Below are 19,111 nucleotides of genomic sequence, written 5' to 3'. Positions count from 1 at the left end.
AAAACTGTAGCTGAGCTGCCTGTAAGTGACGGTCAGTTTTGGTAGATTTATGTTTAATAGTTTCTATGCAATGCTGAGCTAGGAGTGTAATTTCCAGTAGGGTTTTTGCCTGCCAACCTGAAGTACCAGAGTCCGTCTTAGGTAACCCACACACGTACGCTGATACCAGGGGGCCGTTAACCCCCTCCACATCAGACGTCATTCCAGAGTGTTTGAAAAACATGTCTCTCATTCTGCTCAAAAACCGTGGGCATCTTCCCCCTCAGTCAAAACACAGGATGTAGTTTTGGTCCAGTCAACTCGAGTAGGGTAGCGGTGTAACACTGCTGCTATTATGGCTCCTATTTTCAGTGGAGGATACCCCAAAAAATTACAGTTACTTTTATCAACTTCATTACCTCTCTCATGTGTGCAAACAGATTATGTATATTATAACTAATCTAGTTTTCTGATTCCTGCTATAAAGTACTTTTCCCAGATGTAGGCTATCCAATTCCTACTGGCAGGCTATCTGATTCCTGCTATCACTTGATTGTAGGTAAACCGATCCTAACATGTGGGCAAACCGATTCCCACTATTGGAGACACCAGACAGATTCAGTATTATAGGAAAATAGTTCTGCCAAATTGAACCCCAAAATGTTGTGGATGGAGGACAAGAGATCTTGCACCATTAACCATTAAGACTCGGCTGGAAAACAGACAGTCCCTCACAGAGATTTTTTTAAAAGGTCTCTTACTGTCCTTGGTATTGTCCCTGTCCCTGTCCCTGGCCTTAGTATTCTTGGTTTTCTTTATTATTTTAGTTAGGTCAGGGTGTGACATGGGGTATGTTTGTGTTTTGGGTGATTATATGGTAAAAGGGGTGTTGGGTTTTGTGTGTGGTTTTCTGTTGAGTGAATATGTCTAGGTATGTCTATGGTTTAGTGAGGGTTTCTAGGTATGTCTATGGTTGCCTGAGTGGTTCTCAATCAGAGACAGATGTCTTTCATTTGTCTCTGATTGGGAGCCATATTTTAGGCAGCCATAGGCATCATGTTTTTGTTGGGTCATTGTCTAAGTTTGTGTCTAGGTCTAGATCTGTGTCAAGGTTGCATGTTTTGCATTTAGTCGGTTATAGCTTCACGGTCATCGATTTGTTGTTTTGCTTCGTTGGTTCATCTTCTAAATAAAGAGAAGATGTATTTTTCACACGCTGCGCCTTGGTCCGCTTTCTCTCCCTTTGTCGATCGTGACACTTACCTTTTTTAAGTTGTGGCCAGAGGGATGTCTGGGTTCAAGACTAGCGAAACGGGTCAAAAAGTCAAGTCGCTCTCATCCGGGTCACGGCACCAAATGTTGTGGAAAATTAGTTCCAAGAGTAAATGGTTCCATGTCCCTTATATAGTGGGAGGCGATAATACAATCATATTGTTTACACAACAGTTATTTTATACAAGCACCAGTTCCGGAACACAATGACCTTGTGTTAGGGTGCAGAGTCTACGAAATGCATAACATCACAGGCCAACACAGAACAATAGCATAACCCTTGAGAAGTGACAACAACACAACCCCAACAGTGCCACAACAATGTGAAATCCACAGATTAGGACCTAGTGAATTTATTTAAATTGACTGATTTCCTTATATGAACTGTAACTCAGTAAAATCTTAGACATTGTTGCATGTTGCTATATCTATAAGCATCAGCTGTCAGAGCAGCTTACCGATCGCTGCAGCTGTACACAGCCCACCTGTAAATAGCCCATCCAACCAACTACCTCATCCCCATATTTGTTTTTGTTTTTCTGCTCTTTTGCACACCATTATTTCTACTTTCACATCCTCATCTGCACATCTATCACTCCAGTGTTAATTGCTAAATTGTAATTACTTCGCCACTATGGCCTATTTATTGCCTTACCTCCTTACTTCATTTGCACACACTGTATACAGATTTTTCTATTGTGTTATTGACTGTACGTTTGTTTATCCTATGTGTAACTCTGTGTTGTTGTTTTGTCGCACTGCTTTGCTTTATCTTGGCCAGGTCGCAGTTGTAAATGAGAACTTGTTCTCAACTGGCGTACTTGGTTAAATAAAGCTGAAATAAAATAAAATAAAAATATATGTTTGTTCAGTGTAGTTAATTCTCTCATTTGAACATACAGTAGTTGTGCTCTTCAAATTGGGTCTCTAATTCCCTTTTCATACTTTTTTAGAGAACCAAAAGTCATACTATAAGTCAGTTCACCGCTTTCTGTCGTTTGAAGATGTAACATGGGGCTCTGCACTGTAAAGCTGATGCTTGTTATTCCCCAAAAAGCACAGGGCCAGGTCACATTCTGGTACTCTTAGAGCTGTGCTGACAAGAATGAGATCGGACAGTCACAAGATTGTGTCCCAGAGGAGAGACGGGTTCCATGGCAGATCAAAGGTTCCGTTATTCTCTCTTTGAGGCATGAAAGTTGAGCACAGAACAACCGCATCGACTTGCTAGACACTTGGAAGCAAGCATTCAAGTTTGATACCCATTATAGAAAGAAATATAGGAAAATCTATGTAAATAACCAGGTATGTTGGCCAGTATTGACATTGTTACTTTATTTGGACAGTGAAGCTAAAACTTTGAATTTGGCTCTATACTCCAGCATTTTGAATTTGAGATCAAATGTTTTATATGAAGCGAAAGTACAGAATGTCACCTTTTATTTGACATATTAGTATTACCGTTTAGCAATGAAAGCACTTTATGTATCTACAGTCGTGGCCAAACGTTTTGAGAGTGACACAAATATAAATTTTCACAAAGTCTGCTGCCTCAGTTTGTATGATGGCAATTTACATATACTCCAGAATGTTATGAAGAGTGATCAGATGAATTGCAATTAATTGCAAAGTCTCCCTTTGCCATGCAAATGAACTGAATCCCCCAAAAACATTTCCACTGCATTTCAGCCCTGCCACAAAAGGACCAGCTGACATCATGTCAGTGATTTTCTCGTTAACACAGGCGTGAGTGTTGACAAGGACACGGCTGGGATCACTCTGTCATGCTGATTGAGTTCGAATAACAGACTGGAAGCTTCAAAAGGAGGGTGGTGCTTGGAATCATTGTTCTTCCTCTGCCAACCATGGTTACCTGCAAGGAAACACGTGCCGTCATCATTGCCTTGCACAAAAAGGGCTTCACAGGCAAGGATATTGCTGCCAGTAAGATTGCACCTAAATCAACCATTTATCGGATCATCAAGAACTTCAAGGAGAGCGGTTCAATTGTTTTGAAGAAGGCTTCAGGGCACCCAAGAAAGTCCAGCAAGCGCCAGGACCATCTCCTAAAGTTGATTGAGCTGCGGGATTGGGGCACCACCAGTACAGAGCTTACTCAGGAATGGCAGCAGGCAGGTGTGAGTGCATCTGCATGCACAGTGAGGCGAAGACTTTTGGAGGATGGCCTGGTGTCAAGAAGGGCAGCAAAGAAGCCACTTCTCTCCAGGAAAAACATCAGGGACAGACTGATATTCTACAAAAGGTACAGCGATTGGACTGCTGAGGACTGGGGTAAAGTCATTTTCTCTGATGAATCCTCTTTCCGATTGTTTGGGGCATCAGGAAAAAAGCTTGTCCGGAGAAGAAAAGGTGAGCTCTACCATCAGTCCTGTGTCATGCCAACAGTAAAGCATCCTGAGGCCATTCATGTGTGGGGTTGCTTCTCAGCCAAGGGAATGGGCTCACTCACAATTTTGCCTAAGAACACAGCCATGAATAAAGAATGTTACCAACACATCCTCCGAGAGCAACTTCTCCCAACCGTCCAGGAACAGTTTGGTGACGAACAATGCCTTTTCCAGCCTGATGGAGCACCTTGCCATAAGGCAAAAGTGATAACTAAGTAGCTCGGGGAACAAAACATTGATATTTTGGGTCCATGGCCAGGAAACTCCCCAGACCTAAATCCCATTGAGAACTTGTGGTCAATCCTCAAGAGGCGGGTGGACAAACAAAAAAAACACAAATTCTGACAAACTCCAAGCATTGATTATGCAAGAATGGGCTGCCATCAGTCAGGATGTGGCCCAGAGGTTTATTGACAGCATGCCAGGGTGGATTGCAGAGGTCTTGAAAAAGTAAGGTCAACACTGCAAATATTTACTCTTTGCATCAACCATGTAATTGTCAATAAAAGCCTTTGACACTTATGAAATGTTTGTAATTATACTTCAGTATGCATAGTAACATCTGACAAAAATATCTAAAGATACTGAAGCAGCAAACTTTGTGAAAATTAATATTTGTGTCATTCTCAAAACTTTTGGCCACGACTGTAGTCCCCCCAATTGAAGGTGGCATAAGTATTTGGATAAATTCACTTATATATGTATTAAAGTAATCATTGTATGCCATACTCCTTGCATGCAATCACCCCATCAAGCTTGTGACTACAGACGTGTTGGAAGCATTTGCAGTTTGTTATGGTTGTGTTTCAGATTATGTTGTGCCCAATAGAAATGAATGGTACATAATGTATTGTGTGCTTTTGGAGTCACTTTTATTGTAAATAAGGATAGAATATGCTTATGAACACTACATTAATGTGGATGCTATCATGATTACGGATAATCCTGAATGACTCGTGAATAATTATGATTGACAAAAAGTTACACAGGCACAGAGGTCATACCCCCAAGACATGCTAACCTCTCACCATTATCTAATAACAGGGGAGGTTAGCATTGGGTACGGGGTATGATATTGATGCCTAACTTTCTCACTCATTATTTTTGTTACGTTGCCGTAAGACAAACCTAGATGTTGTCGCTCAACAGAAAAGGGAACTAATAACGGAGTCACTTCGACAACCAAAACAAAACAAAAAGGGTTTCAAACAGGTTCTGAAAGACACCCAATGGGGGTGCACGCTGAAAGTTGTCAATGAAACTAGAAACGAYTCCTAAAGACACCCACCATGGATGCCCACTAGATTTGCTTCAGAAAAGACAAAATAAAGGAAAAACCGACACCAACGTGAGTTTGGGTGGGCATGCTATGTCTGGTGTTCTATGTTGTCCTTGTTTTGTATTTCTGTGTGTTTGGCCTGGTATGGTTCTCAATCAGAGGCAGCTGTCTATCGTTGTCTCTGATTGAGAATCATACTTAGGTAGCCTGTTCCCACCTGTGTTTGTGGGTGGTTGTTTCCTGTTTAGTGTTTGTTTCACCTTTCAGGACTGTTCGTTTGTCGTGTTTGTTGTTTTGTCAAGTGTTTCATATTTTAATTAAATAATATGAACACTTACAACGCTGCACCGTGGTCCTCTTCTCCTTCTCCCGACGACGTTCGTTACACCAACTTACAGTAGGATAGGGAGTGGAAGCCTTCACGGATTCACCTGTACCCGAATACCCAAGACCCGATCTGGGAACTGACCGGGTCCGGATCTAGAATTCTAAATCATTTCACAGTTCTTGTCGGATCTGATATGATTGTCCTGACCGGTTGCATCACCACCTAGTGTGGCTCGGCATCCGACCGTGAGGCGCTACAGAGGGTAGTGCATATGGCCCAGTAAATCACTGAGGCCGAGTTTCCTGACATCCAGGACCTCCAGTGGAACGGCTACTCCATCCAAGCACCACGTCCTGCAGTATGGCAGAGGAGAGAGCGACCATCCGAGACAGAGGACGTTGCAGATGGTGATGATCATGACTACTGTTCAGCCTCCGACGCGTCGGCCCTTGGGCAAAACGAAGATCTCCGCGAGGAGATACAGCGACCGAGGACACAGGTGGAAGAGTTGTCTGTCCGCAAGCATTTCTGTTTGGAGAGATTTGCAGCCTCCGACAACGACACTTTCGGTTCTACACAAGGTAAGTTAATATAATACTTCATACAATTTTGCAATGAGCATGGCAGCTGTAGTTTCGTTAGCGACCTGATGCAGGTTCCTTGGGTTTTGTGTGTGTGTGTATGTATGTGTATTACACTAATATTACAACTGTTGTCTCTGTGGACTACTCTGGGGAAAAGACCAGAAGGGAACACACTCAGGCCCTGCTGTCGGCTTGTTTTTCTCAGTGGTGTAAGTACTTAAGTAAAGATGTTTTAAGGACTACTTAAGGATTTTTTTGAGGTATCTGTACTTTACTTTACTACTTATATTTTTGACAACTTTTACCACACCATTTTCCTAAAGAAAATAATGTTATTTTTACTCCGTACATTTTCCCTGACACCCGAAAGTACTAGTTACATTTTGATTGCTTAGCAGGAAAGGAAAATGGTCCAATTCAAGCACAAGAGAACATCCCTCATCATCCCCAATGCCTCTGATCTGGCGGACTCACTGAACACATGCTTCGCTTGTAAATGATGTTGGAGTGTGCCCTTGGATATCCGCAAAAAAATAATAATTAGAAAATGGTACTGACTGATTTGCTTAATATAAAGGAATTTCAAATGATTTATGCTTTAAATTTGGACTTTTACTTGTAAAGGTGTCTTTACTTTTTCTCAAGTATGACAATTCTGTACTTTTTCCATCACTGGCCTCGCTCTCTCGCTCTCTCGCTCTCGCTCTCTCTCTCTCAGCATTTCAAGGGCTTAATTGGCATGGGAAACGTGTTTACATTGCCAAAGCAAGTGAAATAGATAATAAACAAAAGTAGAAAGTAACACAAGTTTCAAAAGAAGTGAGACCTTTCACATTATATTATGGATATGTACAGTGTTGTAACAATCTGCAAATAGCTTAAGCACAAAAGGGAACATAAATTAACCGAATCTCTGTCTCGCTTTCTCCATCCATAACTCTGTACGATATGCACACAATAAGGGTTATATCATGCAATATTATGTTATTTCTAATTCATTTCAGAACACATTATGTTGCAACTTTCACATAGGTTTGCAACTCATGCCCACCTAATGGCCTTCTGAATGCTCATCGAACCTGACACACACAAGATGATTAGTGTAGCAAGAGCAGCGGCAAAGGTCACATTCACAAGCAACGCAAAGGTAAATACAATCTTATTTAAACTGTTTTTGTCAAAGTGGCTATCTTTTTAAAAGGAACACCGCAGCATCAGTCTATACAGTGTAGGGCAAATGGTACAGTTCCCTACTGAGCAATATCAATGTCAGTAGCCTGGTTCCATCTTTCATTCAAAGCCAACTGGACTAATCATACAGTATTAACTCCTGGGTTAAGGAGAGATAATACTGTGAATGGTTCCTGGAATTGTTATTGAGGCATGATTTCTCTTCCCTCTGAGGCAGTGGTATTCAAACCTTTACAGCGGGGACGCCATTTGTTTTGCCAGAATTTCTGGGGAACCCATTTTTTTGGGGCCAGAATTTCCCCTCTCCAGATCTTAAAATCGGTACATTTCAATTTTTACATCAACAAATAACCTTCAATTCGTCACATTTTCATCTGTCTTATCAATTTATCTTTCCCTAAAACGATTGTGTTTTGTCACATACAATAATCTGTCATCTTAATTTTTTGTTCCGACCCAGACTTTGAATACCACTTCTCTAAGGGCTAAACTTTTTTTGTTATTGGATGTTCATGTACATTATGCTTATGTCTTTTTTTACTCTCTTCAACAGACAGTCCTGCAGCACATAGATGAATCCTTCCTCTTCATGACACACCTCTCTTTGGGCTTGAAGCAGAGGGATTTGGATCACAGATTTAACATCAACCAGTCCACTGTGAGTCGGATCATCCTCACATGGGCCAAATTCCTCTACGCTTTGCTTGGTGTCAAGTGTCTCTGGATGTCAGAGGAAGAAGTGGAGGCAGTGTGAAGTACATGACCAGCTTTCCTCTCAAGGAGGACCCAGATGCCAGCCTTAGATGTGCGTCAGACCCAGTCAATCGCCCGATTGAGAGAGAGAAATGTATCAGGAGGGTGAAGGAGAAGAACTCTTCGACACCGTCATCCTGCTCTCAATCATAGCTAGTATCAAACAGATGTACTCGGTTGCATGCTTCCTGGTTGACTACCAGAATGGACCTCTGGTCAAAGCCTGGGCAAAGGAGAAGTGAGCCCACAACCCCCTAGGCAGCCACCCAATACCTATAGCCAGCCTGAGCACCCTTAACTGTCACTCAGAGCTCCAATGTCCTAGGTGCCTTTGATTTTGTAATTTTATAATTGTTTTATACGATTAGCCTACATGATTGACTTTTAACTTAGAGCTAGGCCCCTTTTTTCTCAATTTCCGCCTGATAATCAATTTCCGCAATGATAATCAATGCCCAAAGTAAACTGCCTGTTGCTCAGGCCCTGAAGCCAGGATATGCATATAATTGGTACCATTGGAAAGAAAACACTTTGACGTTTGGAGAAATGTTAAAATAATGGAGGAGAAAATCCAAAGAAAAACCAACCAGAATTTCTTTTTGGAGAGACCATGCTCTTACAATGGCAAGTATAAGGGCATTCTCAATTCTACCTCCCAGGATGCAATTCCTATGGCTTCCACAGGGTGTCAGCAGTCTATGTTCAAGGTTTCACGCTTGTAGTTTTAGTAAAGGGTCCCAGTCTTGGAAATTCATGTCTGCGTGCGCCATGGAGAAAGGACGCACCTGCTAAAATCGGTTTCCTATTGAACATACTTCTTTCCGTAAGAAATATTATAGTTTGATTACATGTTAGGGTATCTGAGGAGTAAATAGAAACGTATTTTGACTTGTTGAAACAAAGTTTAGGGGTAGATTTTCGGATTCCTTTCTCTGCACGTTGAACGAGTGGATTTCTCAAATCGATGGCGCGAACTAAACTGACATTTTGGGATATAAAGAAGGATTTTATCTAACAAAACGACACTACATGTTATAGCTGGGACCCTTTGGATGACAAATCAGGAACATTTTCAAAAAGTAAGTGAACATTTAATCGCTATTTGTGAATTTATGAAACCTGTGCCGGAGGAAAAATATTTTGATGTGGGGTGCCGTCCTCAAACAATCGCATGGCATGCTTTCGCTGTAATAGCTGTAATAACTGTAAATCGGACAGTGAAGTTAGATTAACAAGAATTTAAGCTTTCAACCGATATAAGACACTTATTTGTACCTAAATGTTTAACATTCATAATTTTTCTGATTATTTATTTGAATTGCGTGCCCTCGAGTTTCACCGGAAGTTGTCCCGCTAGCGGGATGTCTCGGCTTAAGAAGTTTTTCAAGGAGAATTATCCTATTTCTGATATAAAGCTCTATTTTTTTTAGGTAAATGGTATGTTATAGAAGGGTCCACAGACTTTATTTGTGATTTAGCTTGTTTTTGATAAACCCCAGCCGCGATACACTTCCTCATTGCTCGTTGTACAGTATCAGAGCAAGCAAAAAACATGAACAAAAGCTAAAACAAAACACGGATACTGACCATTTCATGTCTAAAGATCTACATCACTATTCTGATAGTGTCCGTTTCTAAAAGGATGTATTTGGGTGTGTTTTTTTTTTTCATGTCTTTTGCTTTCCCTGACACTGCACAATGAGGAAGTGTCACGTGGCTGGACTAAGTTTCTCGAACAAGCCAAATCCCCCAAAACATGTCTGGACCTTTCTGTAACATGCCATTTACATCAAAACATTTCTTCAGAAATAGGAAAATTCTCCTTTAAGTCCTTTAATCAGTTCATTATAATCCTGTTTGATAGGATAACAAGATTCACTTCTAAATCCTTTGACCGGACTCCATGTTTTTAAATAATCATCTTTATTCTGGTGATTAGTGACAAGTAATTTAATCCAGTAGATGAATCAATACAATGAGTTGTCTTTCTTGTCTTGATACATGCATGTTGTGTGTCTTGAGACAATGAATGTACATATTAATTGTGTATTACAAACTTAAGTAATCAATAAAGACTATGTCATCTTGTTTCACTACGACTATGACACCTCTTCACCTGCCAACCAGTTTAGGAGAATTGGAACACACAATTAACCTGTAGACTCCACAATGTGTTTAATGATTAAACACATCAGTGTAACATGTTTTAGCAGTCAAAATCAATGATGAAGATAGGATGCACTCAAATTGTAAACCAAAACACATTTTTATTTGTTCTACATGTCAGGCATAGCCATGTATAAAGTTAAGCATTTCATGTAGACATCTAGGCATGTAAAAATGTTCCCTGATGGTGTTTGCCACCCAACTGTAGATGCGCTGTATCAGTATGTCCTCTTCAGCGAACACCACAAAGTCACACCACTCCAGCCTTGCTATTAGCATCTGGCCTTGTACCTGCTAGTAGTAGACGTGATGTGGCTTTAGCTCCAGTTTGCCATGATGGAGCTTCAGGTAGGAGCAGTCAATATAACTCTTGGAGTTTGGACACTTGATCTCCAGTAAGCCAAATGGTGGGCTTTCAATGGGGTCGTAGGTCAGCCGGTCAGGTGAAGACCCCAGCCAAGGGGCGTGTAGTTCACGTTATTGATGTGGCTGTATTCACAGACAACAGCAGGCTCCATGGCCAGAGCCCTCTTCATCGCTGCCGTCTGAGGAGATCCTTTGATAATTCGGTCTACCAGGTTCTCCGCTAAGCTCTGCCCTCAGACGTGGAAGTCTTCCCTGAAGCGGGAGGTGGTAAGGCGTGGCCTTCTTAGTTTATGCCAGTCCAATGAGGTGCTCTGCTCCTTGGTAGCCCCTTCAATGGTGTGAGCCATATCCCCGGTGGTCTCCAACGCGATCTGACATACAGCTGCTCCCTATCACTGCACGCTTGGACTTTTCTAAAAGCAGAGTCGACCAACGGGACCTCGCTGTTGATCCCCATTGTGGTGATCAATGGTGCCGTTTCAATGTGAAAGTCCTTGTACACCTCAGACACACACAGGACAGACAGGTCAGGCAGTTCCCCTTAGAATAAATCATAAATAATACCAAAAATAGAGGCCTTTGTAGTGTGCTCCTGTGCAAAACATAATTAGTAATCTCACAGTCAAATAATTTCCTGTGGCTGTTGTAAAAGTTAAGGGATTTACATTTCAGATTTTTACCTAATTTCTTCAGCCGTGGTCCTCTGTTTCGGTTTGGCTGATAAGATTAACATCTTGCTTCGTGGGCCTGGCTTCACACCCTATTTGATTGAAATGGGACACACAATTGTTTAGATACTGATTTTGCATGTGCATGTTTATCTATATCCACACAGACTGACCATGGTTCTTGGCATGTGCCAACACTGCTCACTCTCTACAGCTGGGGGGACCACGGGAGTTTTGAGCTGTGAATAATGCGCCGCCTGGTACAGCGGAGCAACTCTATGGTTGCAAAAAGCTGTACCAGCTGCACACGAACAGTGTGCACGTGATAACACGACATGGAACGAGTTCAACACGATTAATTAATGCCAAGAAGATGTCAAATTTCATTCAAATGTTATAGAAATAATGTAGGCAGACAGCTGAGTAAATTAAGATATGATGAATTAAGGAAAGGAAACAAGTTGAGACAATGATAATCAATGGACTCAAACATGTGACAGCATTATCACAAAGTATGGAGCAATTTTATATATTACTATTTATTGGACACGCATTCTAATTTATAGCCATACTTTAGGTTGTAGAAACATTGTCTCAACTGACTAATTTAAAGGCAGTAAAAAATACAAGTGGTTAGCATTGTTAATTCAGAAGAGAAAAATTCAAATGGAACAGAAATCGTCAAACGGTGTCTGGGGACCCTATACTAGATTCAATTGTATGTCATTATGCACATGTTAGCAATGATACAATATGATACAACATTTTACCTATACAATTGTAAATGTCTAGCTAACAACCAGACTAGCAACACTGAATCCCTAGAACATGAGTGAGAACTACACTAATGGCTACACAAAAGTATGTGGACACGTGCTCGTCGAATATCTCATTCCCAAATCATGGGCATGGATATGGATTTGGTCCCCCCTGTGCTGCTATAACAGCCTCCACTCCTCTTGGAAGGCATTCCACTAGATGTTGGTGTAATGTCTGCTTCCAACTCACACCCTCAAACACGTAGATACCCTGAACGCAGCTCACTTTCCAGCCCACTTTCCAGCTCACACTCTCAAACACCTAGATCAACTGAACGCAGCACACTCTCCAGATCCCAATCACCTGAATTCCAATTACCTGTTCACACACCTGTATGTCATTATCCCACACTATTTAGTTCAGTTCTTTGCACCCCATCACTGTGAGGTAATGTTTGTTTTGTGACACGCCTTTCTGAGCGCTGTTTTTCCCTGTGATTTACTCCCCCTGTGTACGACCCTCTGCGTGGCCCTGAACCCAGCTACCTGCCTCCTTCTGTGGTCCTCAGCAATAAACACCTGCTGCGCCCTGCTCTCTGTCTCCCCTGTTGTTCATTACAGAATACCTCACCCAAAATGACAGACAGATTCAGCGGCGCTGCAGCTACGTCTCGCCCAACAGGAGGAACGAATTGATGAACTCTGCGACCTCCTTTGCCAGTCCATTCCTGCTTCACCGATATCAGGTACCACAGCCTCCCCTCGTTCATCTCCCTCATGCCTAATAAATACGACGGCTCCCCAAGGAAATGTCAAGGATTTCTCATGCAGTGTAACCTGTACATAGACCATCACCCCGCTGACTTCACCTATGACAAGGACAGGGTGGACTTCGTCATCTCCCTACTCACAGGCAAAGCTCTGGATTGGGTCACAGCCCTGTGTGCCACTCAAAGTTCTGATCTGTCCTCTGAATCACGTTTCCACGCCCTCTTCAAGGAGGTATTCGACCAATCAGTTTCAGGTCGACACACCCGGGGCCTGTTACGTGAGCTGCGACAGTGCCATCACTCCACCACTGAGTATGCCTTTGAGTTCGGTATCATGGCTGCCGGCAGTGGATGGAGTGAAGCAACTCTCCTTACAGTCTACGGGAGGGGTCTTAATTGGGAGTTACAGACTGAACTGGCCTGTAGAGGAGATTTAACGGATCTAAACCAATACATCCGGATGTCCATATCAATTGGCATCCTACTGGTGGAAAGCAGACCTATACAGTCGCCCAAGGCATGGGAGGCTTCCACACCCTTCTCCACACCCGTCTACCACGTTCCAACAGCCCCGAACCCATGCAACTTGGCCGCACCCCTCTCACGCCTGCCGAGAGACACCGGAGGTTACGTGAAAATCTGTGCCTCTATTGTGGAGAGGGTAACCACCTACTCAATAGCTGTCCGATTCACCCCCCACAAAGGGGTGACCACAACCCCTCCACTTCCTCCCAGGTAAGCACCTCTACCTTTTTCAACATTACTTAAAGGCAGTTTGGGATCCCGGCTCTTCTTTCTGTGAATGGGGTAACTCAGTTTGTGGAGGGACTCGGGGGCTGCAGGAAATTTTATTGACGAACAATTTATTGACGAACAATTGGTACAACAGTTAAAGGTCAAGCTAATCCCTGTTAATCCTCCCTTTAGGATTAATGCGCTGGACGGACAACCTCTCGGAACTGGTCTTGTGACTCGCATGACTGAAAGTATCACCCTTCAGATTGGCCTCCTTCACTCTGAGGTCATTCAGTTAATGGTGTTGTCTTCATCTAAAAAAAAKCTCATCCTCGGTCACCCCTGGCTAAGCCTTCACGACCCTGCCATCTCCTGGCGGAAAGGGGAACTGCTGTCATGGTCTCCCGCCTGTTTTGAGAACTGCTTCAGTCTACCCTGTCAAGTCACCTCTATAGAAGGATTGGAGTCTGCCATTCCAACCCATATCCCACCTGTATATGCCCAGTTTCTGAATGTCTTCAGCAAGAAAAAGGCGTCCATTCTGCCCCCTCATCGCCCGGAGGACTGCGCAATCGACCTCCTTCCTGGGGCATCGCCCCCTAAGTGTCGGATCTACCCCTTGTCCATCCCAGAGAATGAGGATATGGAAACCTATATAGAAGAGGCTCTCGACATGTGATTCATCCGTCCATCCATGTCTCCGGCTCCACGTCTCCGTCCCTGTATAGATTACCGACCCCCTCAATGACCTTACCTTCAAGAATCGCTTCCCTCTGATTCCGGCCGCGCTAGAACAAGTTGGACAGGCTACCATCTACTCCAAACTGGACCTACGCAGTGCTTACAACCAGGTCCGTATCCGAAGTGGGGATACGTGGAAGACTGCGTTCATCACCGCTAGGGGTCACTACGAATACCTGGTTATGCCCTACGGTCTCACCAATGCTCCCGCTGTCTTCCAGTCCTTCATGAATTAAGTTTTCCGGGACATGATCAGCCAGTTCCTCATTGTGTACATTGACGATATCTTGATCTACTCTCACTCCATTGCAGAACACGAACAGCATGTGCAACATGTCCTCCAATGGCTACAGGACCACCATCTTTATGTTAAGGCTGAGAAGAGCGCCTTTCACATTACAACTGTAACCTTCCTAGGGTTCGCGCTGACACCAGGAGGGGTCAACATGGACGAAGGCAAAGTCACAGCCATGCTTAACTGGCCCAAACCTACCACCGTAAAGGCACTACAATGCTTCCTAGGATTCTCCAACTACCGCCGGTTCACCCAAAACTGAAGCAGCACAACTGATTATTCTCTCCGCTCTCACCAGTCAAAAAACCCATACCCTCCAATGGACCGACACAGCCCTTGCTGCATTTGAGACCTTGAAACACCTCTTCACCTCTGCAGCCAGATCCTACCCTTCCTTTTGTTCTGGAGATGGATGCATCCGAGGTCGGCGTGGGAGCAGTTCTCTCTCAGCGGGTCGGGAAACCTCTCAAATTACACCCATGTGGCTTCTTTTCCAAGAAACTGTCACCCGCTGAGAGGAACTATGATGCCGGGAACTGAGAGCTCCTCGCCATTAAGCTGGCTATCGAAGAGTGGCGCCACTGGTTAGAGGGAGCTTGTCACCCATTCCTTGTCCTTACCGACCACTGCAATTTGGAGTACTTAAGTGCTAAGAGGCTCAACCCCAGACAGGCTCGCTGGGTACTCTTCTTCACCCACTTCAACTCCAACTTCACTATCCCCTATGTGCCCGGCAAGATAAATGTGAAGGCTGATTCCTTATCCCGTCTATTTGACGCCTCTTCCTCGAACCTAGCTCCCGAACCCATCCTGCCTCTGTCTTGTGTCATGGGACCCATACAGTGGGAAATCCAAGCAGCCATCCAATCTATGCCACGACCCAGCACCTCCCGACACTCCTGCAGGCAAGACCTACGTTCCTGCGTCCGTCAGACCCCAACTAATGCAGTGGTGCCATACCTCGCTAAGTTCTGGCCATCCCGGAATCACCCGGACCACGGAGCTACTGACACACAAGTTCTGGTGGTCATCCCTAACAGCAGACGTCAGAGATTATGTTCTTTCCTGTCCCGTCTGCCTCCTCCTGTGGTCCATTGCAATAAACACCTGCTGCGCCCTGCGCTTGAAACCAGCTCTGTCTCCCCTCGTGTTCATTACAGTTGGAACATTGCTGCAGGATGAACAGCACGACAATGGGCCTCAGGATCTTGTCACGGTATCGCTGTGCATTCAAATTTCCATCGATAAAATGCAATTGTGTTCGTTGTCTGTAGCTTATGCTTGCCCATACCATAACCCCACTGCCACCATGGGCACTCTGTTCACAATGTTGACATCAGCAAACCAGTGCAGTTGAGACCAGAATTAATCTGTGAAGAGCACACTTCTCCAGCATGCCAGTGGCCATAGAATGTGAGTATTTGCCCACTGAAGTCGGTTACGACGCCAAACTGCAGTCGGGTCAAGACCCCGGTGAGGACGACGAGCACACATGAGCTTATCCGAGACGCTTTCTGACAGTTTGTGCAGAAATTCTTCGGTTATGCAAACATACATTTTTATTAGCTGTCCAGGAGGCTGGTCTCAGACGATCCCGCAGGTGAAGAAGCCAGATGTGGAGGTTCTTGGCTGGCGTGGTTACACGTGGTTGTGAGGCCGGTTGGATGTACAGCGTAATTCTCTAAAAAGACATTGGAGGTGACTTATGGTAGAGAAATTAACATAGAATTCTATGTCAACAGCTCTGGTGGACATTCCTGCAGACAGCATGCTATTTGAACATTCCCTGAAAAACATCTGTGGCATTGTTTGTGTGACACAACTGCACATTTTAGATTGGCCCTTTATTGTACCCAGCACAAGGTGCCCCTCTGTAATGATCGTGCTGTTTAATCAGCTTCTTGATATGTCACACCTGTCAGGTGGATGGATTATTTTGGCAAAGGAGAAATGCTCACTAACAGGCATGTAAACAAATTTGTACTCATTTTGAGAGAAACCTTTTGTGCATATTAATAATTTCTGGGATCTTTTATTTCTGCTCATGAAACATGGGATCAACACTTTAGGTTTATATTTTTGTTCAGGATAGTTTCTCTTTTCATAGGCTTGCATTTTTACAGAACATGGTGCTCACTTATAGAAGGTGATGTTTACAAGAGGTACAGAATGTCATCCTCTCTGAGCAACACACCTCCTGTCTGAATTGACATGCTCAATATTTCTCCCAGGGAATTAAGCCTCTTTTTCTACCTTTCCTGTCAGATTATAATGTAATTTGTGTCAATATTGAAATTATATTTGAACAAACTTGTGGAATATAATGGCTTTTTATATTCATTAAATTAATATGGTCTGATAACTACCTTATGTCTGTGAGGCAGGAAGATTGTGGTGGTGTGTGTTGCAGAGCCAGGTCCTCCCTGACTGTGTTGTGTGTCTATTGAAACAGGCAGGGAAGCTGTGGCCCTGCTGGAACTCAGCCATTCCTTTGCTGATCAGATTTTTTTTTTTTTTTTTTTTTTACCCTACTGGCTTCATCTTGAGTAGCTTTCAAAGCCCAGTGAAATCCATCCCAGCTTATATAGTGGTGTCTGGTGTATAGCAGGCCAGAAGTAGGGGAAGTTTGGCCAGTACCAGGCATAGTGAAAACTATAAAAAGACTGACTGGCAATAGAGTTGTTTTTTTTGACAGAAAGGCAGTTTTTGTGTATTGGTTTTCAAATAACATATTTTCAGTGGTGGATAAAGTACTCAATTGTCATATTTGAGTAAAGTAAAGATACCTTAATAGAAAATGACTCAAGTAAATGTGTCACCCAGTAAAATGCTACTTTAATAGAAGTCTAAAAGTATTTGGTTTTTAATGTACTTAAGTATCAAAAGTAAATGGAACTGCTAAAAGTATCAAAAGTAAAAATAAAAATAATTTCAAATTCCTTATATTAAGCAAACCAGACGGCAACATTTTCTCTGTTTTTATTGACGGCTAGCCAGGGGCACACTCTAACACTCAGACATAATTTACAATCGAAGCATTTGTGTTTAGTGAGTCCGCCAGATCAGAGGCAGTAGGGATAACCAGGGATGTTCTCTTGATAAGTTTTCCTGTCCCGCTACACATTTTGAAATGTAACAAGTACTTTTGGGTGTCAGGGAAAATGTATTGAGTAAAAAGTACATGATTTTCTTTAGGAAAGTAGTGAAGAAAAAGTAAAAAAATATAAACAAAGTAAAGAACAGATACCCCAAAAATCTACTTAAGTAGTACTTTAAGGTATTTTTACTTAAGTACTTTACACCACTGCATATTTTCAACATAGATGCAGTAATTTACAGTAGTATTCTATTTTCTTATTGTAATAATTGTTCTATCATGACAATAGTGACATTGTTCTTTAGTCATTCTATGTCTGACCATGCAATTGTTTCCTGCCATATTTTAATAGAAACACAGTCCTATGTCACAAAATGGAAGGGCCTGAAGGCAAAGTGTAACTGTTAATATCTGGGAGCGAAAGTAATGAATTGAGCGACTGGTATAGTCTCTAAGCGGTCAATATCTGTTTTAAGATGACCACAAGTGACCCTGCTGTTGGAAAGTCTGACAGTGATGAGAGTAGACCTGCAGAGAATATCACTGTGAGAGCCTGCTTGCGATAGAGGAGACCTCCTCAGCTGTATTATTCAACTGATGGCACGCCGTCCGCACCCAATAGATACTGGCTCCAGGTTTATACTGGCTGAGGCCCTACTTGTCAATTGGCCTTTATCTCAGCCCATCACTGAACCACATGGACTCAGAGGCATCATGCCCATATGGGGTACAGGGGTACGTGGCACAAACGCATTAAGAAGGAAAGAAATTCCACAAATTAACTTTTCACATCTCTGCGCTACGGATCCCTTTTACGGGATCATTTTCCTAAACAACCGCTGAATTGCAGGGCGCAAAATATTACAAAAAATATTTATAAACATGCAATCACAAGTGAAATATACCAAAACACAGCTTAGCTTGTTGTTAATCCACCTATCGTGTCAGATTTTGAAAATATGCTTTACAGATAAAGAAATCCAAGCTTTTGTGAGTGTATCAATCAATGCTAGAACAGCTAGCCCCAAATTAGCATGGTCACGAAAGTCAGAAAAGCAATAAAATGAATCGCTTACCTTTGATAATCTTCGGATGTTTGCACTCACGAGACTCCCAGTTACACAATAAATGTTATTTTTGTTCGATAAATATTACTTTTATAACAAAACATTTTCATTTGGGTTGCACATTATGTTCAGAAAACTACAGCCTCGTCCTGAAAGGCAGAAGAAAATTCACAAACGTATCAGATTCAAAAATATTACAAAAAATATTTATAATCATGCAATCACAAGTGAAATATACCAAAACACAGCTTAGCTTGTTGTTAATCCACCTATCATGTCAGATTTTGAAAATATGCTTTGCAACGAAAGCAATCTAAGCTTTTGTGAGTGTATCAATCAATGCTAGAACAGTTAGCCTTATATTAGCTTGGTTAGCTTGGTCACGAAAGTCAGAAAAGCAATAAAATTGAGAGAGAATGCCAAGAGTGTGCAAAACTGCCATCAAGGAAAAGGGTGGCTAATTTGAAGAATCTCAAATGTAAAATATATTTAGATTTGATTAACACTTTTTTATTTACTACATGATTCCACATGTGTAATTTCATAGTTTTGATGTCTTCATTATTATTCTACAATGTAGAACATAGTAAAAAATAAAATAAAAAACCTGGAAAGAGAAGGTGTGTCTAAACTTTTGACTGGTATTGGATATAC

Source organism: Salvelinus sp. IW2-2015, linkage group LG8 (genome assembly GCF_002910315.2).
Source record: "Salvelinus sp. IW2-2015 linkage group LG8, ASM291031v2, whole genome shotgun sequence".
NCBI lineage: Eukaryota > Metazoa > Chordata > Actinopteri > Salmoniformes > Salmonidae > Salvelinus > Salvelinus sp. IW2-2015.
The sequence above is the reverse complement of the archived record's forward strand: the minus strand, read 5'-3'. Positions refer to the sequence as shown.